Raw genomic sequence first — 27,041 nt, 5'->3', positions numbered from 1 at the left:
ATGTGGAGCTACCCCCAAAGCCGCCATGTATCCCTTTTTCTATTGCCCCTGGTGTGGATCTTTCGGAGCAGCTGTTCCATGTGGCTTTTTCTGGTGATCCTGTGGGAAGCAGCCGTTCGCCTGCTGTGATATCCTCACAACTACTATGAACTCCTCATTCCTTTTGGTTTGATTTGGGGTTTTTTATCTGTTTGTTTGATTGGTTTGTGTGGGTTTGTTTGTTTGGGTTTTTGTCTTTTTTGGCTGGAGTTTTTTGTTTGCTTTTTTATAAATGTCTGGTGAAGCTGGCACAGCCAAACTCAAGAAAATGTAAACCAGGTTCGACTTTCCAGAAATTCCTTTGGACTGCGTTTAGCTGCATCCCCCAGGCTCAGGATTATCAAGATATTTGCAGGTTTTGCTCTGCGCCATCAGCCTGCTCAGATTCTGCTCGGTGTTTCACAAATGGAGAAGACAATGGATGCTGTGCCAAGCTTCCTTTCAAACAGCAAAACCTGGGTCAGCATGAGAGAAAAGAAGAAGAAAAAAAGAAAATATTCATCAGTTAGAACAGAGCCAGTGTCCCACCATCTGCCCCTGCACTCTTACTAATTTTGTCTATTTCGAGACAAGCCTGGGTCTAAAGCTTCCCTCTCTCAGTTCCTGGTGCTAGTTGCTACCTTGCAGCTTTGATTTCTGCTGATCTAAGTCACTGCTGTCCATGTGGGCTTGAGAATGTTCAGCCTGGAGAACAGAAGGCCCTGGAGAGGCTTTGCTGTGGCCATGCAGGACTTGAAGGGTCCCATAGGAAAGATGGGGACAGTGTTCAATAGGGCCAGTGGCAAGAGGAGAAGGGGGATGGCTTTTAACTGCAGGAGGTTGAGTTAGGTTGGCTCTAAGGAAGCTGCTTTTTCACACTGAGGGTGCTGAGGCACTGGCCCAGGCTGTGCACAGAGGATGTGGATGCCCCATCCCTGCAAACATCCAAGGCCACGTGGGAACAGGACTCTGAGCAACGTGCTCTGGTAGAAGATTGCTCAAGTTGGAACAAGATGATCTTTAGCGTCCCTTCCAAGCCAGACCACTCAGGGAGTCCATTCATTCTATGATCCCCGTCGTCCACTCCACGGTGACCCTGGACTCCTGTGAATTGTGATGTCACGGGTCTGCATTCACACCGGAGCTCCCAGCATCCAGCAAAGAGGACAACACAACCATTCGCCCTTGTGCCTACACACCCGTCACCTGCTTGGCCCTGCTCGATACTCCCAAGAGTTCCGAAAGGTCTCTCGTGCCTGGATTTTGCCATTCATCCCTGCCAGATGCTCACATTGGTCCCGAGGAAGGTAAGGTGCCATTCCATGGAAATGGACACCACCTAAGTGCCTCTGTGGGGATGCTGTGGGACAGGGATGCCACTCCGAGGTTTTGCTACATCTGCAGGTTTCCAGAGACGAAGAGAAAGAGATGGAGGAAGAGATGGAGGTGGATGTGAAGGAAGAGATGGAGGAAGAGATGGAGGTGGATGTGAAGGAGGAGATGGAGGAAGAGATGGAGGTGGATGTGAAGGAAGAGATGGAGGAAGAGATGGAGGTGGAAATGGAAGAGTACAGTGAGGACATGGATGTGGATGGAAAAGACGAGGAGGAGGACATGGTCCTGGGATGAAGAGGGACTCCAGCGGTAGGACAGGTATGTGCTCCCCACAGGCAGAGTGGGTGCCCTGCTGCCAGGCTGGGGCTGGGCTTGGGTGCCCCGCTGAGGGACACGGTGCCCCGTCTGCTGCATTCTGGCAGCACAAGCACCATCCCCATGCTGTCCTGCACTTGCTTTGGCTCACACAAGCCCCATGCCAGTGCCTGGGGCCTGACCCCCAGCCCCAGCCAGGCTCAGCGCTGGCAGCAGAGTCCCGCTCTGCCAGTGTGTCCCAGGCTGGGGGCACATGGAACAGCCCTCTGTGCCTGACTGCAATGACTGTGTCACTTGCTTTTCTTCCAGGACTGATGGAGATCCAGGACAGAGATGGCACCCTTCTGTAGATACCTTTTAGGGTTTCTTTTGGTCTTCTGTAAATACGTTTAAGATCGTTTTGATAGCTATGTTCTTGTCAATACGTTCTCTAGATCGTTGTTGTTACAAAGGTTCTTCCAATGTAAATATGTTCTCTAGTGTCTTTTTGTTGCTGCTCTTATAGAAACAAAGGATCTTTGTTTTTCACACCTCAGTTCTCTTGGCATTTTCTTTGGGTACAGGCCTCCATGGAGCAAGACTTCCTTTGGAAACCCCCTCTGTCACCAGACTCTGCTACAAGCATAACACAAATTGATCCTCGTAGTTAAAGGCGTGACATTAATTGGCACAAATTTGTCCCTTGGACTTTCTAGCACAGTAAATGTCAGTGCTCATAATGCCCAATTCCTAATGAAAGCTTTCAGTCTCCTCACCTGCCACGGCACCGCAGGGATCCAGGGCAGGAGCGGGATAACTCCGGGATAAGGGGAATCTGCTCCCACTCCAGGGCTGTGCCAGTGAAGGAGGGGAATTTTTTAGTGCCTTCATTGCACACAAAAACCAAACCCAGCACCACCGAGCTGGACTTTTCGTGAGCTGCAACACAAAGCGGCCCCTGGCCTTTGGGGGAACACAACCTCCCCGAGTCACGGAGCCAGGGGATGACACTTGGGAATGATCCTTGCTGCCTGCAGGCAAATCAGATGAGGGAGCCACAGGAACTGTGGGGTTTCCTGCTCTTCCTGCAACGCCATCGGTCCGGACCAGGAGACCTTTCCTGGAACAGATCTTCCCTGTAAAGGGAGCTGCACCAAAGCTCTAGCCCTCATTTAGAGACCCTTGGAAAAGCAAAGGTGAGAGGGGATTACCTGGAGCCCCAGGGGACCGAGGCGAAGGCGATGAAGAAGCACACAGCAAAGTGCTTCCACTGCTTCTCACTCCAGCAAGGGGAACATCCCTGGAATTTCATGTCCAGCGTCTCTCCCAAGCCCCACCGGTGAACCCACACGTACTCCAGGACTGATCTCCTTCAAACTTCCAGCAGCACAGACCCACCGGGAGGAACTGCAATCCAAGGACACACATCAGCAAACCGTCTTCCCGCTTGCCGCTCTCTCCACATTTTCCCTTTCCAGTGGGATGCAGGTGCCACCCCCCAGAGGCAGGAGAACTGCCTTGCAATCCGCTACAAAACCTGCCTGGAAAGCCCAGGATGCCCGCAGCCAGCAGCCGTTTCTCCTGGAGCTCCTGCTGACAGGCATTTGAAGCCTGCTGTGCCTCACAGCTGCTTTTCTGCCAAGGGCATTCCCATCTTTTCTTTTTTAGCCCAAATAAAGCTTTGCAAAGCTGACTTTTGTGAGAAGTGCTTCATATTTGGATTATTCTTAACTTGGAGTTTCCCTCGGCACCAAAATCAGGGGTAAACCCAGCATGGCCTCAAAGGGCCATAAGATCCCAAATATCCAATCCCCGGTTCCCTCAGGATTGGTTCATTAAAGCTTTTCAGGGGTAATTTGGCAAACTTCAGGGTTTGCTGATTTCACCATCAAAGCCACATGAAACCTGTGCAAAAGGAACTTAACTAAAGCTGGCTAAAAGTGGTCCCTGCTGATGACTCATTAAAACACCCCCTTAAAAAGGAGCTAGGATTGATTCCACACTCACAAACCCCCCTTGCCACGATCGGCGCTCTCTGCCCGCCAAGGACACGGCACCGGGCAGGGACATTTCTCCCACTCCCCGGCAGAGACCTCCTCCTGCCACATCCAGGGAACCGCAGCCGCTCAGGGAACACCAACTTTGTCCTGAGCTGGGAACAGGACAGGGACAAGGAACACTTTGAAGTCATTCCCACCACGCTGCTGTCCAGACCTGGCAGAAAGCGCTTCCCACACCTCTCCTGGAATTCTCTTCCCTGGCCCTTCCAGCTTCGGAAGGCTTCCGGGGGAGCCTCAAGTTTCGGTGCAGCTCAGAAGCTGCACGCGCCTAAAGCATCCCCACGGGAACACGAAGCTTCCCTCGGGCATTTCGTTTCTTTATCCCAAATATTCTCCCCACTCAGCCACAATCTAGAAAGAACAAAAGGGAAAAGAAGGAAGACCAATTAATTCTGACATAAGGAGTCTTGACTATCCCGACACACTGCCACGGGAAAAAACATCCCTGCCCCTCTAACAAATCCCTCTGATACCGGCTCCATTCAGGATCAATTATTTAAACGCTGTATTAAGGAGCGTAAGGACACAACGCTTGGAAGTCTCAAAAACGGCTCAGCTCTCGGCTACTCCAAGCACTTTCCCACCCAGGGAGCTGAGCTGGCCCAGATTTAAACGCCACGTTTGATCCAAATCCAACAGAAATCTGACCTTGTTTGGCTACTGAGCTTTCCCAAAAGCTGTGCAGTCAAGCCTGGAAATCCTCACTGAAGCCTTGCCATGTCACATTGGGATTTACCCTTGGGAAAACCCCACTCCGAGCACTTGGGTTTCAAGAGGTTGCACCCCATGTTACAGACACAGAATTCCTGTGGAGTTTGGCATTTCCTGCACCTCCAAACACGTGAAAAGAATGAAGTGCAGAGTCCCAAGGCTCCATTATTGCCATTCTCCTCACATCCCTCTCCTCAGCTGCACGTGGCTTTGTGCCTCCTCTGAAGGGCTGGAAAGGAATTTGGGAACCCCCCCTCAGCTCCTTCGGTTTTCAGCCTTTTCTCTGAGGCAGCCCAAAAGGCAAACAGGAAAAAAAAACCCCCAGAAGTGCACAAAATCCCAGCCCCTCCCAAGATGCAGCTCCTCACACCAAACCTTGGGAGAATCCCTGGTGCTTCCAACACCGCTGCAATCCCACCTGGAGCTGAGCTTACAGGCTGCTCTGCCTAATCCACATGCAAGCCTGGATAGCCCAAAGCCTGCGAGAAAAGAGGAGGCAAAGTGAAGGGGAGAGGGGGGGAAAAACGGAGTTTTGGGTTTTCCCCGTGTTTGCAACAGGATTGAAGGGCAGGATGGAGAGGTTTTGTGGAAAAGAAGTACCAAAGGCTGCTTCATTGCCAGCAATTAGCGCTGCTCAGGCTGAATCCAAGAGGACAAATGCACCAGGATCAAACAGGAGCGGCCGACAGGATGGGTTATGACACAGATCTGTGAAGCTGGAGCCTTCTTTCTTCTCCCGGGCTCTCCCAGAAATTCTCCATGGCCGGACATGCTCCCGCTCTCCCCGCTGGGGAGGATGGACTTGGATAGCCCGGCTGACTGGTGAGCCTGAAACAAGAAAGTGATGCAGTGATCCAAGTGTTTTTCCTGAGGAAATGACATATTCTCTGGACCTGGGATAACCCATATCCCATGGCCTTCTCCAGGAAGGGTCCCAGCTGGATATGGTCTCCCAGAAAGGATTCCATAGGGGCTCACCTTTTGCCTGGAGCTCGGCTGAAGTCCTCAGCAATGCCAGGGAATGTGGCCATTGGAGGCTTTGGGCAGGATTTGGCTCATTTGCCTTTTTAGGCTTTGCTTCCTTCTCTCAGCCTTCCCACTGGATTGTGGCCTCCGAGGAATACCTAAAATCCCATTCCATTCCTGCTCTTTCGGACATTTTTTGGTACCGTTCCTGTACAAAACGAGGCCCCCTGTTCGATGCTTTTCCCCACCGTTCCCCGGCAGTTTTATCTGCCACTGCATTCCCTGCATTGCTTGGGCTCTTCCCAGATCTCTGAGCTCCTTCACAAGGCAGGAGATCGATTTGGCCCAGGAACTAAACCCTCCCGAGGAATTGTCTGATGCCATCTCCACATTTGACAGCTGATCCTTGTGCTCAAAGGATCCCTCTTTCTTCCCTCCAGCCAATTCCAAGGCTCATGCCCCCAGCTGGGATCAGTCCCCAGTCTGATCCCTGCAGTCTTCCCTGCCGGGATCCTGCTCAGGAATCCATGGGCTATGAATGTAAGAATTAATTCTTCCCACCCCTGCCCAAAGGATTTGGTGTCTGCCTTACCTGGCTGGAGCCTGCTTCCAACTCTGTTCTTGCTACTTCTGTTGCTTTCCGTTTCCCAGGAATTCCACTGACGGAGCGACAGCGTTTTCCAGCTCCTCCAGGATTCCCTCTGTTGCGTTTGGGTGCTGGAAGGATATCAAAACCAGGGTCTCTGGGGCTTTACTATCAGGAATTACATCCCCGGATTTGTTCATTTCCAAATATTATCTCTTCCCAACAAAGCACTGGGCACCCAAGGAATACAGAAAGTGATGGGCTGACCACTGTTTACTCCTCTGGAATGTCAGAGCTTGGAAAAAAGAGCAGTTGAGGCTTTTCCTGGTGCTGCCCGTGAGGTGCATTTTACTTAACAACCCCTTCCCATGTCTTTCCCTGTATCCACCAAAAATCCACCCGTTCATTGCCCAGCTGCTTGCTTCCTCCCTCTTTTCCTGTATCCAACAGAATTTTAACAGGTGAATATTCCCCTCTGCAAGAGCACCTTTCATTCCAAACCTAAGAACAAACGAATCACTTCCCTTCGACCTTCCTTATTAGGATTCCACTGAGAGCGGTGGATGGGAAATGATCCTGTCCTGGTCCCTGCTGGATTCCCGGAGCAGGGATCCTTTCCCTCTTTCCCCCCCCCTGCAATGCCCTCCTCCCCCTCTTGCCCACCCCGCACCCTTTTCAGGCTTTGTTCCACAGCTTTTGCCTCCAGACCTCAGATCCTTTCGTTCTCCAGGAGCTCCCAGCAGCTCCACAGCCTTTCCTCTCCTATCCTGATCATTTCTCCAGGAATGGAGCTCCGCATTTCAATTCCCTTCTCTTTTCTCTGACAATTCCCACCAATGCAGACCTAAAGCTGACACAAGGAACACTCGGTGCCCACAAATCCAAACCCAGATCCGGCCATCCCTAAACCAGCAACTCCCGGACAATTTGCGTTCATTCCAACCTAACACTGAGGACTCACCCAATCCTTCAAAATTCCCAAGAAATATCCTGTTGCCTTCACAGCTCCCAGGGGATTCTGCTTCGTGCTCACACGGATTTGGGACTTCCCTGAAAAAACCCGTGCAGGGCACGCTGGAATCCCCGATCCCGTGAATCCGGGGAGCGTTAAAAGCTCGGTCCAGCCTGGGCCCCCGGAAATTTTTGCCAAATATCCCCCAAGTCCTCGGGATAACAGAACTCTCTGGTACTGCATTTTTGGCGTTGGAAAGCCTGGAATTACTTTATTCCTAGGGCTGGGCTCTGCACATGGCCGAGAAAATCCCGGCCTCCACACAGACCCAGATTCCAAACTTTTTGATACATTTTAGCAAACTGAGGAATTCACCTTCCCTGCTCCTTCTTAAGGGCATCCTTCTCTTCCCTTACCCGGCGGGCTCTCTCCCACTAGGGGTGGGTTTTCCCCTTCCTGTGCTAATTAGTCCCTACTTCTAGGAGGTTTAGGTACCTTTCTTCCCTGCGAGGGATTTCTTAACACAGCTACCGAGGCTTTGGGAGTCTTCTTTATCTCCTACTTTCTGCAAAAACACCCTGTGATCCACAAATGCCACAATCCAGACGCCCAACTTCAACAAGACATCCTTTTTACCTAAAAACACTCACTCTCAACTCTTAGATCTTTGGAAGTTTTACCCCCGCAAAAGTCCCCTATCTTTCCACCACTGAATTCCTCAGTCCTGCTTCCAAGGATTTCTTGAATACCACGGGGCTTTTCTCAACATTTACCCCCACGACCTTCCCTACGTGCCCACTGCTCATCACCTCATTTTTCCCTCAATGTCTTCGTTCTCCACCCCAGGGAGTTTGTCAAGTGTTGCCCCCAAAATGTTCCCCATCTGTCCACTACTGAGTTCCCCATTTTGCCTCCAAAATATTCCTTCTGTCTCCTCCAGATTGCATCCACTTTTGCCCCCAACATTTTACTTCCTCTACAATATTGATCAAACCTTTTCCATCCCAAAAATGCGCATTCTCTCCCTTAAACAGCACCTCAGCTTTTCCCTCAAAAACGCCCCAGAGAGAAACTTAGATCAAGCCATCCAAACCTAGCACCATCCTACACATCAAAAGATAACAAAACACGCTGGTCAGCACAGCAGATAAGCTGTCTTGAACCTCTGAACCATCTACCAGTTACAAGTGATTACCAGGAGACGCAGGCATGCTGATACAGATCCTGATATTTCAAGACTTAGCCACTGCTTTTCCAGCCCCCCTGTCCTAAACTGTACAAAGCGACACCCTTGCCTCTGGGCGAGCCTCAGCTTTGCACTGAAACAAAGCAAATTTCTCACTGAAGCCTCACAAAGCGCTCCTCCACTGCCCCCGCCTGACAGCAGCGAGCGCAGCGCTGAGTCTGCAGCCAGAGGGCAGAGATGGAACCGCTGCCGCAGCTCTCTGGGGGAAACGCGCCCGCTGTTGCTCAAGTTCCCACAGCTGTGATTTCTCCAGTCACCTTGAATGCCCAAGCACACCCTCACCGGACAAAAGCCAGGCACCGGGCGAGGGGGACCCGGCGGCGCCCGAGCCCCCGCGCACGGAGCGCACGCAGCGGGCGGCACGGCCGGGGCCGGCTCGGCTCCGCACGGCTCGGACGGCGCGGCTCCGTCGGGCCCTGTCGGCAGCCCAGCCCCCCAAACTGCCGTTCCTCCTCAGAAATTCCCCGGGGGCCGGGAGTGCTCCCGCGCAAGACATTCGGTGCCGGGGCACGGCCAGAAGCGCCCCTCAAATGCAGCGGCACGGCCCCACCTAAACCCTTCAAATGCTGGAAAAGCTTGGAGTTTCCTTCAATTTAACCCCTGCAACTGAGGCAACGGGGGCCGTTTACCTCCATTTAAGCCAATACAATGGCAAATAAAGGGGTTCTCCCTTCAATTTAATCCTCTGACATATCAGAAGGACAGGGGCTTTCCTCAAATCTCTCAAATGATGGGAAAAGGGCGATTTTTACCTCAAAGCAAAACCCTTAAAAAACAGGGACATACGGAGCTTCCCCCTCAACGTAAACCTCAGGACGATGAAAACGGAGGGGGAGGGGGTTGGAGGGGGGGTGTTACCCTCAATTCAAACCCATAAAATGGAAACACCCGTGCCCTCCCCTTCCATTTCAAATGGAACACGGGGATTCCCGGTCAATTGATACCCTAGCACCGCAGAAAAGGCAGGTTTTCCTTCAAATCAATACCCTTAAAATCATAAGTGAAGGGGGGATCTCAACCAGTTCAAACACAGACAATAAGGGAAGAGGAGCTTCTGCCCTCAATTTAAACTCCTTCTGTCTGCGTAACTTGGATTTTTCCAAGTCCCTTCCCCTCATCAAACAGCCTCTGCAAGCTTGGGGGGGGTCACAGCATGCACTCCAGGGGACCTGGAGGAACAAGAAAATAGAAGCAGAAGCTCCTTATTTTACAGGTGGGCATTCCACCCCCAGGAAGGCCCAAGTTATCCAGGACCTTCCCAGACCACTTCCCGGATCCCATCAGGGTGGACTGCAGTGAAAGACGGCAACGAACCCTGTTTGGCAAACACGTGCACCCCTACGTGCGTACGCAGGGTTTATTTCAGAACCGTGGGGCTGCGACGGAAGGCAGCCATGCAGCCCTTTGGTCCCTATCGCAATACAGCAACAACAAAGTATGAAATGATCACTTAAAGAAACATAGAAGGGAAGAGAAAGTTTTACAACTTGTGCAAGTTGTGTCAGGGAGGGCCATTAGCAGGAGAAGAGGCACCATCTCTCCTTGCAGCATTTGCCTCTTACCCCCTTCAAAGCCCCATTTGCAGCCTCCAGGCAGCGAGAGTTCACCCCCCCCACCCCGTCTCATGCGCACGGGCCATTCCACACCCAAAACCTTCCCTGGACCCAGCCCAGCACCCTGGCCCTCCACAAGTGGGCAACTCTCAGAGCCATCACTCAGCAATAGTCCAGCGTCTCTCAGGGGCTTGAGCCAAACAGTTGCAGCAGCCTGGAACTCCCTGGGAAGAGGAACACACGAGTTTTGCACCCATGCAACGGAGCAGCTGCCCTGGCCCAGCTCTGCCTCCTCTGCCAGCAGCAGGGTAGGTGCAGCTCTCACCCACCAGGGCTGGCAAGGGGCAAGCGCCTGCGCCCAGCTGGGCACCGATGTGGCGCGGCCCCAGCGCGCTCCGCCAGTGCCCCCCAGGAACAAAGGGACAGCACCAAACAAGACTCACCGACAGCACTCCCAAAAACTCTCCAACACCATTTACTGCTTCTCTCTCTGCAAGGGCCCAACAAGTTCTGGCTCAGGTCTTGTCCCAGGCTCGCCGGTGACCTTGAGAGGAGAAGGTTATGTTCAAATTCAAGCAGGAGTTAAAAACAACAGAGAAGCACAAAACAAGACAAATGATCTTCCACCGCCCTCAGCAGCCTCAATTCAGGAAAGTCAACAGAAACTCAAGAGCGCCACAGGGCAAAGGTCCAGGTGTACCTTTAGATACATTCAAACATCCTGGAGTCCTGGATTTTCCTAGTGCCTCGGTACCCAACGTCAGGGGGGAAAATATCCCAGTTCAGGCTTCCCCAGCCCCTCTCCAGGTGTCACCCCCAGCCCTCCCAGTGGCTCCCAGCTCCCAGGCACCCAGCCAGCAGCTCCTCGGTCCTGGGAGGCGTGTGGCACTTCCAGAAGTACACCATGCCTTGGAGCAAGCTGAGCAAACAATTCCAGACCTAAAACTTTCAATCCCTGCAAGTCAAGGCAGACTCACAAATGCCCCAGAATTCGCACCTGCCATGGAAAAGTTAAAAGATCAACGTCTGCCTGAACTGCATTTGCAGGGTCCAATTGCACCCATTTTGCTCTGCCTCACGCTCGCAAATTGCCCGGAACGTGCTGTGTACAACAGCCTGGAAACCATGGAAAACTCCTGACACTGGTATCCCGATGCCTCTTGCAGACACCCAGCTCAGGGAAACCTTTGCAGCAAAGCACATCCTAAAGGAGCTGTTTTCCCCGAGGAAGCCCAGCACTGGCAGCGCTGCCCCAGAGCACAAAGCAGCAGCTCTGCTGGGGAAGAGCATCCTTCAGTTCCTCTGCTGCTCACTTGACCACAGAGCTGTTCCTAGGCCACATTCACTGCCCCACCCTGGATGAAATACCTGCACCCCCCCTTCCAAGTGCTCACTGCTCCCTGCTGTTCACATGACCTTTTCTACATCAAAATACCAGGAACAGTGCCCAGACAAATGGAGACCTTTCCAAAAAAAAAAAAAAAAAAAAAAAAAAGGTAAAAAAACTGGGTTTGCATAAATAAGCACTGAATCTAAAAACTTTTATGTTTCCAGTATTCCAACCATGTCCAGATGGTGAGCAGGTGCTAAAAATAACAACAGAAAAGCACAAAAAGAGACAAATCTTCCTTCTCGACCTTCAGTATCCTCAATTCAGGAAAATCGCCAAACTCAACAGCTCTATATAGAAGGGGAAAAAACCCCACGTGTACTTTGAGCTGGTGAGAAGAACAGGAACCTGCAGCAATTAAGGCTGCACAGTCCACAGCAGCGAGAGCTCAGCACACGTCCAGACAGGCAATTCCAGCACCTAAATTAAAAAAGAAGAAAAAGTTGATTACTTTTTTTTAAAGTTACTCTAAGTTCGTAAAACCAAACCAGCCTTTGCTCTTGATTTTGGCTCACTGATGCACACACACACAAGAAGCCAACGGTCACACAGGGCCCGCTTGCAGAATTCCTGATCCAAACCCTCGCCTTTCCTGCCCAGCACTGAGGGAAATCTGACAGAGGATTCATAAAGAGCCCTCGCTGAGAGCAGTCATCGCCCCAGGCCTTCAGGCTTGGCAAGATCCTGAAGTGAACGGACCCAAATTCAATTCCTAAATCTGAATCTCTGACAAGTCCTGTTAGAAAGACAGCGGACAGTCCATCAGAACACAGAATTAAAAGGCTGCACAAGGAATAACAGAAGCTTTTCCAGGAATAGCACAAGTTCCTTTTCTCCCTCACCGGTCCGGGACCGTGAGACCGAACCTTGGGCCCCAGGAGACAGGAGAGCTGTTATCAACACTCGAACCTCCCAAGCGTTGTTATCGCTCAGAGAGCTGCGCCGGCACTGAGCTACTCCCATGCGCCTGCAGGGCTCTGGGGAGGGGCAAGACGACGTCCCACTCCTGCCTGGAGAAATTTCAACGCCCTAAAAAGTCATTTCCCTTCTCTCTCTCTGACCCATGGCCAAAGCAGCTGTGTAGAACAACCCGGGGGATTTATGGGAGGGCTGATTCTCTCAGGAAAGACCCCAGACCCTGAGGAAACAAAACCACCCCAAATTTCCAGCTGAAAACACGCTGCCTCCTGAACGGGAGCGCACAAAACTCTCTAGAGCCAGACAGGAGATGACAGACCGGAAAAAGCCAAAAGATGTGCTCTGCTTGCATGCACTCTCTGACTCGTAATTCCAAAGGAAATTCCCCACGGATCGTAAGCAGTCGCCTACAATTTGTCCTCTGCAATCGTGACTGCCTTGGCTTTTTGTGGAAGTGTTTCAAACATCCAGGGAGGGTTCAGGGCCTCGGCTGGCTCGTTTATGGCTCTTCCTGACAGGCCCAGGCCAAACCCAAGCACCCCCCTCACTGCTCCAGCCCCAGTTTCAGGGAAATATTGATACGGCTTAGAAATACTCTCCTTCCCTGCAACTCAGTCCCTCCCTGCGCATCCCCGGAGAGGATTTACTCCGTCCTTTGTTCCCGACAGCACCTCTCCAGCGCAAATCCCACTTCACACAGACACTGACTAAGCAGACCTAAGGCAATGGTTCCAGCAGCAGCTGCAATCCCGAGCTCCCTGTCTCCTGCACAGCTCATCCAAGCACTCCCAGCAATCTCACCTCGGCCCAGACACTCTCTGTCCTCAGCGGGAAGCACAACCCGATGGCACGCAGCTCTGGCACCACATTCCCTCTTCCCTTCTCCCTTTTTCCAGCACACCAGGCTGCTGGCAATGGCATTCCCTAGGCAGTTCATCCCAGCACAGAGAAGAGGAGCCTGTGACTTACCCACACCATGGGCAGGACAAGGGGGGCCCTAGCTGGCAGGGACGGGTTCTTCTAGCACAGAGGTTTCTGAGCCCAAAAAGGAGCCTTGCTTTGGCTTCCCTGACTTATTCAGCAGCCCTCTGGAAACATGTGGCAGGGAGGGAAGCTGCTTTTCCTGACACCATTCAGCTGCCAAAACCAGTAACCCCTCCACAGTGCTCCTGCAGCCTTGCCTGGCCCTGGGGCCATAGAGCAGGAGCCTTGTGGGCATGAACCTGCCCCTGATTCATCCCCTGAGCAAAACCCACTAGTGAAAGGTGGTGAGAGCAACCAGGGCAGGGGGGGGTAAGCAAATCTGTGACCCCTTAGGAGAGGCCTGTGCCACCGGAAATGTAGAATGGTGTCTTTCAGTTGAAAGGGACATACAGCGTTCATCTAATCCAGTTGCCTCACCAAACACGCTATCTGACATACAAAATAATAAGCAGAAACCTTATTTCTGATATTTCCTCACTTCTAAGTCTCAGAACTTGCAACTAAACCTACTCCATCTGAAGATTTGCGTATGTCATTTATTAGATCATTTGTAATCTTCCTCGCTGCTGAAGGGTTAACATGGGTGTCCTTATATCCTGATGCTTATAAATAATTAAGGACACAGCAGAATCCTTCACTAAAATCTACTGTAGTCTCTTCCAGAACTGATTTCTAATCCTTTCCAAGACAGCTGCACAATGTAATATTAAAAAAAAAAAAGTGCTGAACCGTATTTCACAACTTGCCAGCTGCCTGCCAGGGCAGAGGGGTGCATGGTTCTGGCAGGGAGGGCACAGCCTCAGCACCAGCCCGCCTGGAGAACCTAGCTCTGCTCAGTGCCAGTGCCTCAAGCAGCAGTGCCTCAGGAAGGACCATTTCCCAGCCCATCCAAAAGGACATAGGCATTTACTGGTCTGGCCACAGGGAGGGGGTGAGTGCTGCAATGGGGAGGCTCCTGCACAAGTTTGGAGTGGGCAAAGAAGGCACAACTGAGAAGGAATGGCCACCTCAGCCCCTCTCCTTCATTACAGCTCTGCACCTTCCCCTACCTGTAGGTCATAGGGAGAGGTGACAATGGGCACTGAGGGAATTAGTTGGCTGAGCAAGCGGGCAGGCAGAAGGTCCAAGAAGCTGACTTGTAAAAAAACCCCAAAACCTAGAATGGTTAATCGTGATTAACCACATATCAGAAATGCCTTCCTCTCTCATGGTAAAGCCACTGACACACTTCTTCTTCTCTTGCTTTGTCATTTATCTCGTAAATCAACCCATCTGCTTTCAAACCAAACGGGCCAAGTAAATATGAAGATTATTAGGAAGCCTTTTTATTTCCCTAGAGCAAATTAAACAGCTGGAGGTTACATTTTTTTTAATATTGCCAAGCTGTTACCAGGCGTAACAAAAGGCAGTTGGCTGCACACACAGCCCCGCAATGTTTCACTGGGCTGATGCAGCAAAATCAAGGAACTTGTGCCTTGCACCCAGCTGCAAATGCCAGAGACGCACCGCTGATTTTATGGCAACTGTCACACCAGGAGAGCTGATCCTCCCAGACACTGGAAGTACACAATTAGGTCACATTAAACATCGAGAAAATGACACAGCAGTTCCACATGCCAACTACAAGTGAGTGACACTGGAAAACAGTTCCTAGCTGGCAAGAGCCATCCCAGCATCAGTGCATAATTTCTGCTAAAAGTTTACAGATGAAGTCTGAGGGTGCAGAAGCGTGAGCAATCACCCAAACAGAGGGATTCATAACATTTTCCCACAAGGCAGAGAAGTAAGACAGGCAAGCACCAAAGCCTGGTTTATTCCCCCTGGGAAGCCACCGCTACCTCCTGTTCACAGAAGCAGAGGGGCTGGGTACAGCATTCCTTCAGCAGGGTTTCCTTTAGGGCCAGAATAACAAGATGAAGCAGTGATGCTCACAGCAGAAGCTTCAGACTTGTGTAGGCTTTTTTTCCATGTACAACACCAAGCTCCTAGCCCTACCACAGGAGCAAAAGTGTTTGCAGTGTCTTTACCATTGCACCCACACACTACAAAGTACGTCCTTGGCCAGAGGTGGACTAGCGAGAAAAGCACAGCCCAGTCTGCTTACAGAAAGCCTTTTGCATCCTGTCAGCACCACCTACGTTCAGCTTAGTCCAGTCTTGCAGATGTTGTCACAGATAACAGACATTCTGTTGCACAATATTTGGTGCTCGCCACAAATTGCACCAAAACAACTTCTATGCCATTGCCACAACAGTGGTAATTCTTTAAACATGAATAAAAGGGCTCTGTACAGGAGGGCAATGCTGCATGGGGAGAGAACACACCACACCATGTAAACTTCAACACTGTGAGAAGTGTCAGTCTATGTCTTTTTACTCCCATATACTCCCATGTATCTTGAAACTACTTGTGGAGTCTACTGATTACAAAAGCATGCTTAATCTTGCCTGTGATCAAAGACATAGCCATGATGCAGCAGCAAGCAGTGCACCTCAGGGAAACGTCACACAGTTTTTGGGATGCTAAGTGGGCAGCACAGCTTTCTCAGCACATGAATTAACACCTCAATTCTTTAAAAGTTTCCGTTTTACCACTTTCTTCACCAGCACTAGTTGTCATGATCAGCAGTCCTGTTGCAATATCTCCTCTGCATGCATCCTCACAGAGCGTCCCCACGCTTCGCTCCCAAACACAAGAGCAAGGCTATTCTTTACACTTTTAGGTCAGCCCTTTAGCACAGGCCAAGAGCAGCAGCTCATCCCAAAAGCAGCCGTCAGAAAGGCACAGGCAGATACGCATGCAGGAAGTAACCTCCTGAGGTACTGCTGTTGCACTGCCCATGACCAGGTCTGAGAGCAAAGCCACGCACCAGCACATGCTAAGAACCAAGCTGAGGGCTTAGAGGAAACAACCAACCTCCAGGATATTTTGAATTGTGCAACTTAATTTAAATTACAGTCCAGAACAAAGACGTAGAAGTTATGACACCCTCATAAATCAGATTTAGGCTGCTCTGTCACGGCACAAGATTACAATGTCACACTTTCACAGAATGGTTAAAGATTGGAAAGGGACCACTGGAGGTCACCGAGTTCCCAGAAATGCAAGGGTCCCCCAAAGCAGGTTATTGAGGATTGTGTCCAGATACCTTCTGAATACCTCCAAAGAGGGAGACTCCACAACTTCTCTAGGCAATCTGGTCCAGTGCTTGGGCATCCACACAGTAAAGTTCTTGCTCATGTACATCAGTTTCTGCCCGCTGCCTTTTGTACTATCGCTGGGCAAAACCCAACCAGAGCCTGGCTCCATCCTCTTGGCACTCTCCCTTCAGATACTGATAGACTTTGATGAGGTTCCCTCTCTGTCGTCTCTTCTCGAGGCTGACCAGGGCCAGCACCCTCTGCCTTTCCTCACACATGAGATTCTCCTTAACCATCTTTGTCACTCTAAGCTGGACCCTCTCCAGAGGCTCCATGTCTCTCCTGTCCCGAGGAGCCCAGAACTGCACACAGCACTCCCTCCAGCTGTGGCCTCAGCAGGGCCGAGCGAAGGCGCGGGGTCCGTCCCTCCCGGGGAGGCTCCGGCGGCCTGTGGGAGGGCCGGGCAGGAGCGGGGCGCGCCGGCCGCTCCCTCTCGCGGCCGCGGGGCCGCGCTGGGCTCGCAGCGCTGCGGCTGCCGGGCCCTCGCTCCCGGCAGGGCCCGGCCTGGGCCCCACCGCCCGTGCGGGAGCACCGGCCGCCGGACCCGCCTCCCGGGACACAGCCCCGCTCCCGCCCGACCCCTGCCCCGCTTACAACACCTCGAGCCCTACGTGACAGCTGGGCTTCGCAGGACCGAGCGCGATGGAAAAAGGGAATCCAGCCGAAATACGCACGCCTCACACTCCCAAGCTGTAGGGTGGGGTCTGATGAGAGCAAGAGCTCCTCAAGACAGGCCCAGCCTAACCTGGGGGAGACCTGGGACAGAGGAGCTTGAATGTCCCTACCTGGGAAAGCAACAAAAAGCCTTAACCAAAAATTATTTAATTAGTTCCTAGTCAGCATAAGTTTTCCTCCCTAATTCCCCATGCCCTCCCCACGACCCCAGCCAGCCTGGGTTTTGTAGAGTAATTTTAGGCCTCCGTGTTTCTGACCAGATCTCATCTACTGTGACATGTGACAGAGCCCAGTGAGTGGAAGGCTCCAGCCCACAGATCCCCAAGAAAATCTAAGATTTCCTTGCTGCTCATGCAGTTTTCTCAGACTGTTTGTCAAAAGTTATTGGTGGCTATTTTTTCAATGAAAGGAGTAGAGAGAAAATAGCTTGGAGGCATATTGGGCTAGCAGATTGTTCAGACTCTGTACAGGGACAATAAAGCTTTTAGGATCCTTTGATTGACATATATAATGAAGGTAGCTGTCAAACTTTTGTGCAGCAATTTTATTTTGTATTGACAAGCTATTTCACTGGCCAGGGTTTTGCATCAAAGGAATAATTCACATTGTTGTGGTGCTGCTATTTACAGAGCCTAGAGGACAGTGGCATCACTACAACATAAATATTAATATTCAAATTTCTTTTGAACTACATAACTCTGTATGCAACCTATCCTACGTGCACATCTTCATACGGGGAGAAAGGCATTGTTCTGCAGAGAGGAGGGGGCCTGGAGCTGCTGGGGGTTGTTGTTCATTCACTGATTCATCATGTAGCCTTTGAAAAGCCACTTAGTCACTCTGCAGTTGAATGTTTCTCTCTGGGGAGCAGAGAACAAAGCCTCAACACAAACTGCCATCACTGTTACCAGTCAGAGTGGCAGAGCTCACAGAGCCAGCATGGGGTCAAGGGGCTGCTCTGAGCAGCCCTTGTGTGCACAAAGCCCAGGACAGCTGTGCTCTTCCCAAAGAAGCTTCTTTCTCCTGCCAAAGCAGTGGCAGGGTCAGCTTGGGCTACCTAAGACAGCAGTTGCTGCTTGCCCACTACCTTTCTTTGATTATGAACAATAACTTGCCAAGAAATCACTAGCCTCAGAGAAAACAGGCAGAAAGCAAACGAGAGGGCAAAGCAAAACATAAAGGAGAGGGGGGAAAAAAAATCCACATAAGCAAGGATGACTCTCACACTGTATTTGCTATGCAGTCAAGCCCACAAGTGGGTTGTGTATCTGAAGGTGGAAATACAAAGACATGTCCTGCTCCCTGGGGAAAGGTAAGCAACTTCTCAAATGATCTTTAGAGGCTATTATTAGTCTCGCACTAGCACTGACATACCCTGTGCCCAAAGCCACAGCATGCACACACTGTATCCATAAAAAGAGATATTCATAGCTCTGCAGCTCATAGAAGTGCTGTGCCCGTGCTCTGGTACCAGTATCATTTAAAACAAAACAAAACAAACCAAAAAAAAGTTTGAGTTGCAAGTGAGCGCATGGAAGAACTTGCACGGCAAGAATTTGGAAAGAGCACGGTAATCCAGCTTGGTCAATGGGCACACAATTTTTTAAGAGTGTACCAGGTTTGTTTGTTCAGTCATTCCTATATTCATTTTCAAGTCCAGAGACAGGAGCTTCATGTCTAGCCCCAAAATAACAGCATTGTCTGAGACAAAGCCAACTTGGTAAGGGGTACCAGAGCTTTTCCCAGCCCGTTTATGTAATAAAGCATTATATACAACTGTTGGAAAACATACCAGTTTAAAAATCTTTTATCTATGACTTTAGCCAGGTTTGCTCATCTTTGCCCCAGGGGAAGGGAACTGAAGCTTCTTTCCAGGGCATTGTTTCTCTAGGTGAGGCCTGATGGGCTTAGCACTTCAACAGATTGGGAGTAGCCCCAACAAGATAAGGCCATCGATGGAACATCAACAGAACACGTCAGCGGCCATCTAGGAACATCTACCCCAGACTCTGCCTCCGGCAAAGACTGATAAGAAAATCAAGCAATGAAGATCTAATTAACATCAGAAGCGGAAGAAATCCGGATCTAATAGGAGAGCAGATACTAGGAACTACACAACTTGAGACCAATGAACACTGACCCAATTCGTTTCTATGAGTTTTGACTGCAAAAAAGATCTGAAAATTCTAGTAAAGGTCATGTGTCATGGAACGATTCTCTCTGCACACCCGGGCTATGTGCGGATGAGATGATTTCTGTGGTACATCCTGGCCAGAGAAGAAAGTAGTGCCTTGACTCTCTAACATTAAAAATGTCGTTGGAGGGCTTTTTGTTTTTCCTGCAGTTTCAGTGACACAACCAGGAAGCAGAACAGGAGCTTTATGTCCCTGTTACTTGGGTCCTAAAATACAGAGAAAGAAGACAGGGCAGAGAGCAAAGAAGAAAAACAGAGCTTTGTCCTCATTCACATGATAGCCCTGTAAGGCTTTAACCCAAAAGATAGAACTGTATAGTGAAACATCTATGGGGGACTCCCTTGCCTGGCACAGAGGGGTTCTGCAGATAGACTTCCAGGGTGGGGAAAGAGTACCAAGTCGGCAACACAAATTACTTCAGGCCAAACTCCAACACATAACTAGAGATTCCATAGATACATCCAGCCTTAAGCCCAGGAGCAATACAGGTGGGGAGAACGGAGCCTGGGGGATTTAAACTACCTATTTAAGCAGTTCAAGGTAGCTGGAAGTAGCACTGGTGCCTCTGGGTTTCTCTGTTCATTATTTAAGGTGAACATAAAAACACAGAGTGCAGGAGCCCAAGGATGTTCCTCACTGGCTTCAAGCTGGCAGTTTGCTAAAAGCAGCGCTCGTTGGTTTCCTTGGTTTGCCGACCAGCAGTGCCACCTCCCCTCCCTGCTGCCACGGTGCTCAGCCTTCCCCAGTGTTAACAAAAGGGCACGTTACTCTGCTTCGCCAGATTTTAGCTCGGAGAATTTCATTCTGAACAGTTCAGCATCTGCTTTAGCCAAAACAGTTCCGCTATTTCCAGGAATATTATTAAAGGAAAAATATACTGCTTGGCACATGCTACCTAAACTCAGGCCACCTTTTATATGAGGATCTCTAGCTTCGGAAGGGAAATTTTGAAATCTGGCAGAGAGGTGACCTTTGTGGTAGAAATGTGTCTATCCCTATCAAAACCTACCTACCTTTGGCCAGATTACAGAGCAGGGAAATACTTGCAGTTAAGGGCGCAGTAACGAGTTCTGAGAACTGCAGTTACTTGCTGTTTCTGCTGTGGGCAAGAGGTCCCTTATCTCCTGCAGAGCTGCAGCTTGTGCTCACCCACTGCCTTGGCCAGTTATGGCTGCACAGGTCCTCCATGGCTGGATGACGAAATTACAGAGCCAAGGGTGAGCGGAGAGACCAGCATTCCATCTGACGTCTACATACATTCCCGTAACTTTCGGATACAGGACAGCCCCATCTGCCACACAGCCCAGGTTCAACGTCAGCATCACGAGTGCTGCGCAGGCACGAGGGCACTGCGGAAAACAAACTGTGACCAAAAAAACCAGGGCCATTACAATACATCGACGCACAGCTGGAAGAATTAATACGTCAAGCAGACAATGGCATTGCAGACGTCCCCTAATAATGAAGGCTTGAATCTGCTGTCTCAGTAAAACTCTCTAAACGAGGTTTGTGTGCAGCTTATGGACAGTTTCAGAAAGAAATATAAATATAGGCCATCATTCTGCAAAGCTTCACAAACCCAAACCCTTGCATTCAGGTGCCATCTCACGGACTTTGCTGCAAAATCAAGGCCATTCACGTTAAAAGCACAGACAAGAACATCTGCTCAAACTGATGTGTTTTAACTGTATTAGTTAATTATCCAGACAACTCTTCTTATGTCATGGAAATGCAGTTTGAACACTGGCAGATAAATGCTCTTGCATTAAAAAGGGAGAAATCAGTATTTGCTGTTGTATGTAAGCAGCCATTAGAAGAAACAGTCCCACCTTTCACCCAAGCATACCTTCTCCCCCATCTCCAGCACATTATGCAGTCCTTCTGTGTATCCATGTGTGGGATCTCAGGACTCATATCCATATACCGACAACTGGCATGTCGTCATCATCCTAGAGAATGATTTCAGTTCATGAAGTGCTGCTAGGAAAAAGATTATAATTCCTCTCACCAAAAGCCTCAACGGGCTACAAAGGAAGAGTACAAGGAAAAGTTAACTTCTTTCTTCATTATATGTATGCCCTTTCCTCATGCATAAAGCAGGAGCAACACAGAACTTCTATACATATAAAGAAGTTCCATAAATAGATAGATTATATACTTCAGTACATATATATATGTAGATAGATATAGATCTATGTATTATTATATACATACTTCAGGTCTGGTTAAAGCACAGCAGCGAGCAGAGGGGGTCTGTGGTGCTTTCATTCCGTGAGAGAAGGAAACCATACCTCCTGCAGAAGGCAAACTGTCCGTGCAGCCTGCAGAAGGCACTCAACAAACAATTTTGGTTTGTCACTCAAGTGCTTGGTTAATGATTCACCCTGAACAACCAGGCAAGGAAGAAGCGAGCTTGTCCTCCTTCAGTGCACTGGCTGCATTAAGAAGAAAGAGCTCAACGTGGAGCCAGTGCAAGAGAGAAACTTCCCACCTGCACTGCTGCAGGAAACTCTTCCCAGGAGTATGAACTGGGATTATGTATCACAACAGCAGGTATGGCTGGAACTATGGAACCAACCCAGCCACACATGGACCTCGTGATATATTTTTCATTAGCAGAACCCAGATCCTTTACGCAGTAGTTGCCTCCCAAATGTGGAAACTGCAACATAAAAAGCACATTTGGGTGACTTCTTGATGGGTGACTGCAGAGCCACAGGCTCATCTCAGCTCTCCCACAGACCCAGCCTTGGAGTGCCTGAAAAATCCTTTTTTCCTCTTATGCTTCTGAATGGTTAAGGCAGCGTGGCTAGCCATTTCACAGGGGATTTCAAGAAAATGACACGCTTGATGTTTACATGTTTTTGCCCATGAGACAACTTTGATATGCCTTGTGAAACACATGCTTTCACAGAAATCTGAGGAGGAAAACGACATCACCAAGAACAGTAAAATCTTGTTCTGTTTGGAACAGACAATTTTAACAAGACTGTTTTAACGGGAATAGGATTTGGTAGATATTTTTAAATGTTGGCAGCAGGTTTTGCTAGACAAAATTTTATGATATCATTCATTGGATAGATTGCTAATCTGCAAAAACCCATCATTTGAGACCCATTCTAACATTACAGAAGTCCCTTGATTTCCATGGACACAAGGTCAGGCCATTTATGAGTGTAAAGTGTCCCCAGTACTTAATTTTTCCAGGTGACACTCGGTGCCACTTGGCTGTTTGAAAGACAATTTGAGCTAGTACACTTCCACAAAGGACTGCACAGAATGGCCACGTTCTTCTTCCCTTCTAAGAGTTGCAGAAGCAGATATAAATGTTTCTGTGTTCAATAACTAAAATTAAGATTCCCTTTGCTTGTAGCCTCCTTCAAGAATGTCACTATTCTGTTGAGAAACCACATCCTGCTCTGCATCCTATGTGGATTCATTCTGTCAATCCAGGGAGATCAAGTTCAGCAGCCTCCCAGGACTGCTGAAAATCTCCTGGAAGTCCACAGTAAACATTTCTTTACACACTGGATCAGATCTGATGAACTATACAACTTCACACCAGCCAGGAAAGTGTGTGGGACTGACTTTTTAACCAATGCAGACGTGGGGGTACACTTACAGGCCAACTATAATTTTCCCTAGAGAATGCTGAGCATATATTTTTTCCACTCAGAGCTATTGTTCCATGTTTTCCCAGGACTTCAGAGTGTGTCCAGCAGTGACTGGAACCCCCATGCACTAAACCCACTCAGGCTTACCAGGAAGCTTCTGTGGGAGCCTCAAGTTTCGGTGCAGCTCAGAAGCTGCACGCGCCTAAAGCATCCCCACGGGAACACGAAGCTTCCCTCGGGCATTTCGTTTCTTTATCCCAAATATTCTCCCCACTCAGCCACAATCTAGAAAGGAAAAAAAAGGAAAAGAAGACCAATTAATTCTGACATAAGGAGTCTTGACTATCCCGACACACTGCCACGTGAAAAAACATCCCTGCCCCTCTAACAAATCCCTCTGATACCGGCTCCATTCAGGATCAATTATTTAAACGCTGTATTAAGGAGCGTAAGGACACAACGCTTGGAAGTCTCAACAACGGCTCAGCTCTCGGCTACTCCAAGCACTTTCCCACCCAGGGAGCTGAGCTGGCCCAGATTTAAACGCCACGTTTGATCCAAATCCAACAGAAATCTGACCTTGTTTGGCTACTGAGCTTTCCCAAAAGCTGTGCAGTCAAGCCTGGAAATCCTCACTGAAGCTTTGCCATGTCACATTGGGATTTACCCTTGGGAAAACCCCACTCTGAGCACTTGGGTTTCAAGAGGTTGCACCCCATGTTACAGACACAGAATTCCTGTGGGGTTTGGCATTTCCTGCACCTCCAAACACGTGAAAAGAATGAAGTGCAGAGTCCCAAGGCTCCATTATTGCCATTCTCCTCACATCCCTCTCCTCAGCTGCACGTGGCTTTGTGCCTCCTCTGAAGGGCTGGAAAGGAATTTGGGAACCCCCCCTCAGCTCCTTCGGTTTTCAGCCTTTTCTCTGAGGCAGCCCAAAAGGCAAACAGGAAAAAAAACCCCAGAAGTGCACAAAATCCCAGCCCCTCCCAAGATGCAGCTCCTCACACCAAACCTTGGGAGAATCCCTGGTGCTTCCAACACCGCTGCAATCCCACCTGGAGCTGAGCATACAGGGTGTCTAATCCACATGCAAGCCTGGATAGCCCAAAGCCTGCAAGAAAAGAGGAGGCAAAGTGAAGGGGAGAGGTGGGGAAAAACGGAATTTTGGGTTTTTCCCGTGTTTGCAAAAGGATTGAAGGGCAGGATGGAGAGGTTTTGTGGAAAAGAAGTACCAAAGGCTGCTTCATTGCCAGCAATTAGCGCTGCTCAGGCTGAATCCAAGAGGACAAATGCACCAGGATCAAACAGGAGCGGCCGACAGGATGGGTTATGACACAGATCTGTGAAGCTGGAGCCTTCTTTCTTCTCCCGGGCTCTCCCAGAAATTCTCCATGGCCGGACGTGCTCCCGCTCTCCCCGCTGGGGAGGATGGACTTGGATAGCCCGGCTGACTGGTGAGCCTAAAACAAGAAAGTGATGCAGTGATCCTAAAACAAGAAAGTGATGCAGTGATCCAAGTGTTTTTCCAAGGAAAGGACATATTCTCTGGACCTGGGATAACCCATATCCCATGGCCTTCTCCAGGAAGGGTCCCAGCTGGATATGGTCTCCCAGAAAGGATTCCATAGGGGCTCACCTTTTGCCTGGAGCTCGGCTGAAGTCCTCAGCAATGCCAGGGAATGTGGCCATGGAGGCTTTTGGGCAGGATTTGGCTCATTTGCCTTTTTAGGCTTTGCTCCTTCTCTCAGCCTTCCCACTGGATTGTGGTCTCCGAGGAATATGGAAAATCCCATTGGATTTCCTGCTCTTTTGGGACATTTTTTGTACCGTTCCTGTACAAAACGAGGCCCCCTGTTCGATGCTTTTCCCCACGATTCCCGCAGTTTTACTGCCAGTGCATTCCCTGCGTTGGTTGGGCTCTTCCCAGGATCTCTGAGCTCCTGCACAAGGCAGGAGATGGATTTGGCCCAGGAACTGAAACTCCTGAGGAATTGTCTGATGCCATCTCCACATTTGACAGCTGATCCTTGTGCTCAAAGGATCCCTCTTTCTTCCCTTCAGCCAATTCCAAGGCTCGCTGCCCCCAGCTGGGATCAGTCCCCAGTCTGATCCCTGCACTCTTCCCTGCCAGGATCCTGCTCAGGAATCCATGGGCTACGAATGTAAGAATTAATTCTTCCCACCCCTGCCCACTTCTAATTCCAAAGGATTTGGTGTCTGCCTTACCCGGCTGGAGCCTGCTTCCAACTCTGTTCTTGCTGCTTCTGCTGCTTTCCATTTCCCAGGAATTCCACTGATGGAGCGACAGCGTTTTCCACCTCCCCCAGGATTCCCTTCTGTTGTGTTGGGTGCTGCAAGGATATCAAAACCAGGGCCTGCACTATCAGGAATTACATCCCCGGATTTGTTCCTTTTCAAGTGTCACCTCTTCCCAACAAGCACTGGGCATCCAAGGAATAGAGAAATGATGTGCTGACACATGTTTACTCCTCTGGAATGTCAGAGCTTGGAAAAGGGCAGCTGGAGGCTTTTCTGGTGCTACCCGATGAAGGTGTATTTTACCTAACAGAGCCCCTTCCCATGCCTTTGCCTGTATCCACCAAAAATCCACCTGTTCATTCCCAGCTTGCTGCCTCCCTCTTTTCCTTTATCCACAGAATTTTAACAGGTGAATATCCCCTCTGCAAGAGCACCTTTCATTCCAAACCTAAGAACAAACAAATCATTCCTGACCTTCCTTATTAGGAATCCCACTGAGACAGTGGATGGAAAATGATCCTCTGCTGGCCCCTGCTGCATTCCTGGAGCAGGGATTCTTTCCCTCTTTCCCCCCCTGCCTCCCTGCCCCCTTTTCGGCTTTGTTCCACAGCTTTTGTTTCCACCTCAGATCCTTTCCCTCACTCCAGGAGCTCCCAGCAGTTCCACACCCTCTTTTCTCCCATCCTGATCCTTTCTCCAAGAACAGAGCTGTGCATTTCAATTCCCTTCACTTTTCTCTGACAATTCCCACCAATCCAGACCTAAAGCTGACACAGGGAACACTCAGTGCCCATAAATGCAAATCCAGACCCGGCCATGCCTAAACCAGCAACTCTGAACACACAATCCTGGACCATCTGCATTAATTCAAATCTAACATTTAGGACACACTGAACACTTCAGCATTCCCAAGAAACATCCTGTTGCCTTCAACTCCCAGGGGTTTTTGCTTTGAACTCATACGGATTGGGGGATCAAGGGATTTCCCTGAAAAAACCTGTGTGGTACACACTGGAATCCCCGATCCCGTGAATCCAGGGAGTGTTAAAAGCTTAAGTCAAACCTGGCCCACCATAAATATTTGCCAAGTATCCCCCAAATCATCAGGTTAACAGAACCCTGTTCTGGTGCTGCATTTTTAGTATTGGAAAGCCAGGAATTACTTTATTCCCAGCGCGGGGCTCTGGATATGGGCTTGGGGAGAACAAGACCTTACCAACTTACAGAGCCAGGGGATGATGTTTGGGAACAATCCTGGGCTGCCTGGCAGCAATTCATTGTCCCTCTTGTGGCCCACGAACACCTTCAGCAGCTCCTCCAGGAGCCCGGGCCAGCGGCTCTGCTTCTCTTGGAGCGGGAGACATTCCCCTGCCCACTGCAGGTACCTGCAAACCATTCCAGAGTCAGCTCCGAGCCAGGGACGGGGCAACGGCGGGGCAGGGATGGGGCAGGGACGGGGCACCCCGAGCCAGGGCCGTGCTCAGCCGTCCCACGGCTCCCGGGGCTCGGGCCCTCGGAAATGCTGGATCGGAGCCCCGTGATCCCTGCAGGGAAGAGGCCGGCTCAGGCCGGGATCAGCGAGGGTGGGAAGCGCCCGGGGTGGGCGGAGGCTCTGCCACCCCCACGGCCGCGGCATCCGCACAGCTCCGGGGGACGGGGCACCCCGGATGCCGCTCCCCATCCCGTTATGCCGCTCCCCCGTTCCCCTATCCCGCTCCCCGCCCGGGCCCGTCCATGCCCGCCTGTCCCCCTCGACCGCTCCCTCCCACTCAAACTGGCCGCGCGCAGCCGCGTCTCGCCTCCCCATTGGTCAGCCCTCGGCCCGCCCCGCGTTCCCATTGGCCGCTGGGCCCGTTTATAGTGGATAAAACCCCGCCCACCCCACCGCCCGCAGGTGCTGTTGCCGTGGCGGCCGCTGGAATGCGGCCCGGGCGCATCCCCAAGGGAAAAGGAGGCACAAAATGAGGAATTGGGAAGTCAAAGGGAAGGGAGGCTGCGCAGCGCCCGCGGCGCCCCGAGAGCGAGGAGCAGCCCCCGCTCCTCTGAGGGCCCATCTCTGCCCCGTGTCCATGTGCAGTGCCC

At 50.5% G+C, this 27,041-nt stretch overlaps 1 long non-coding RNA gene across 33 annotated transcripts; it reads right to left on the bottom strand.

Moving 5' to 3' along the window:
* Positions 1-34: 34 nt before the first annotated feature.
* LOC120410249 lies at positions 35-25,029 on the bottom strand. Of its 33 annotated transcripts, none has more exons than XR_005602239.1 (16): positions 24,337-24,402; positions 23,933-24,160; positions 23,277-23,811; positions 22,845-22,982; positions 21,575-21,745; positions 21,298-21,404; positions 20,930-21,063; positions 11,090-11,531; positions 10,165-10,265; positions 5,977-6,101; positions 5,397-5,592; positions 5,019-5,246; positions 4,794-4,897; positions 3,862-4,058; positions 2,859-3,054; positions 35-494 (listed from the first exon to the last, which is right to left on the bottom strand). It is a non-coding gene; the product is annotated as an uncharacterized LOC120410249 (long non-coding RNA). The 33 variants fall into 33 exon arrangements; XR_005602255.1 differs by lacking the exon at positions 21,575-21,745 and adding an exon at positions 4,539-4,647 and having other exon boundaries at positions 4,787-4,897; XR_005602257.1 differs by lacking the exon at positions 21,575-21,745 and adding an exon at positions 4,539-4,647.
* Positions 25,030-27,041: the final 2,012 nt, after the last annotated feature.

This window comes from Corvus cornix, chromosome 6, assembly GCF_000738735.6.
Source record: "Corvus cornix cornix isolate S_Up_H32 chromosome 6, ASM73873v5, whole genome shotgun sequence".
NCBI classification, from domain to species: Eukaryota; Metazoa; Chordata; class Aves; order Passeriformes; family Corvidae; genus Corvus; species Corvus cornix.
The sequence above is the reverse complement of the archived record's forward strand: the minus strand, read 5'-3'. Positions and strand labels throughout refer to the sequence as shown.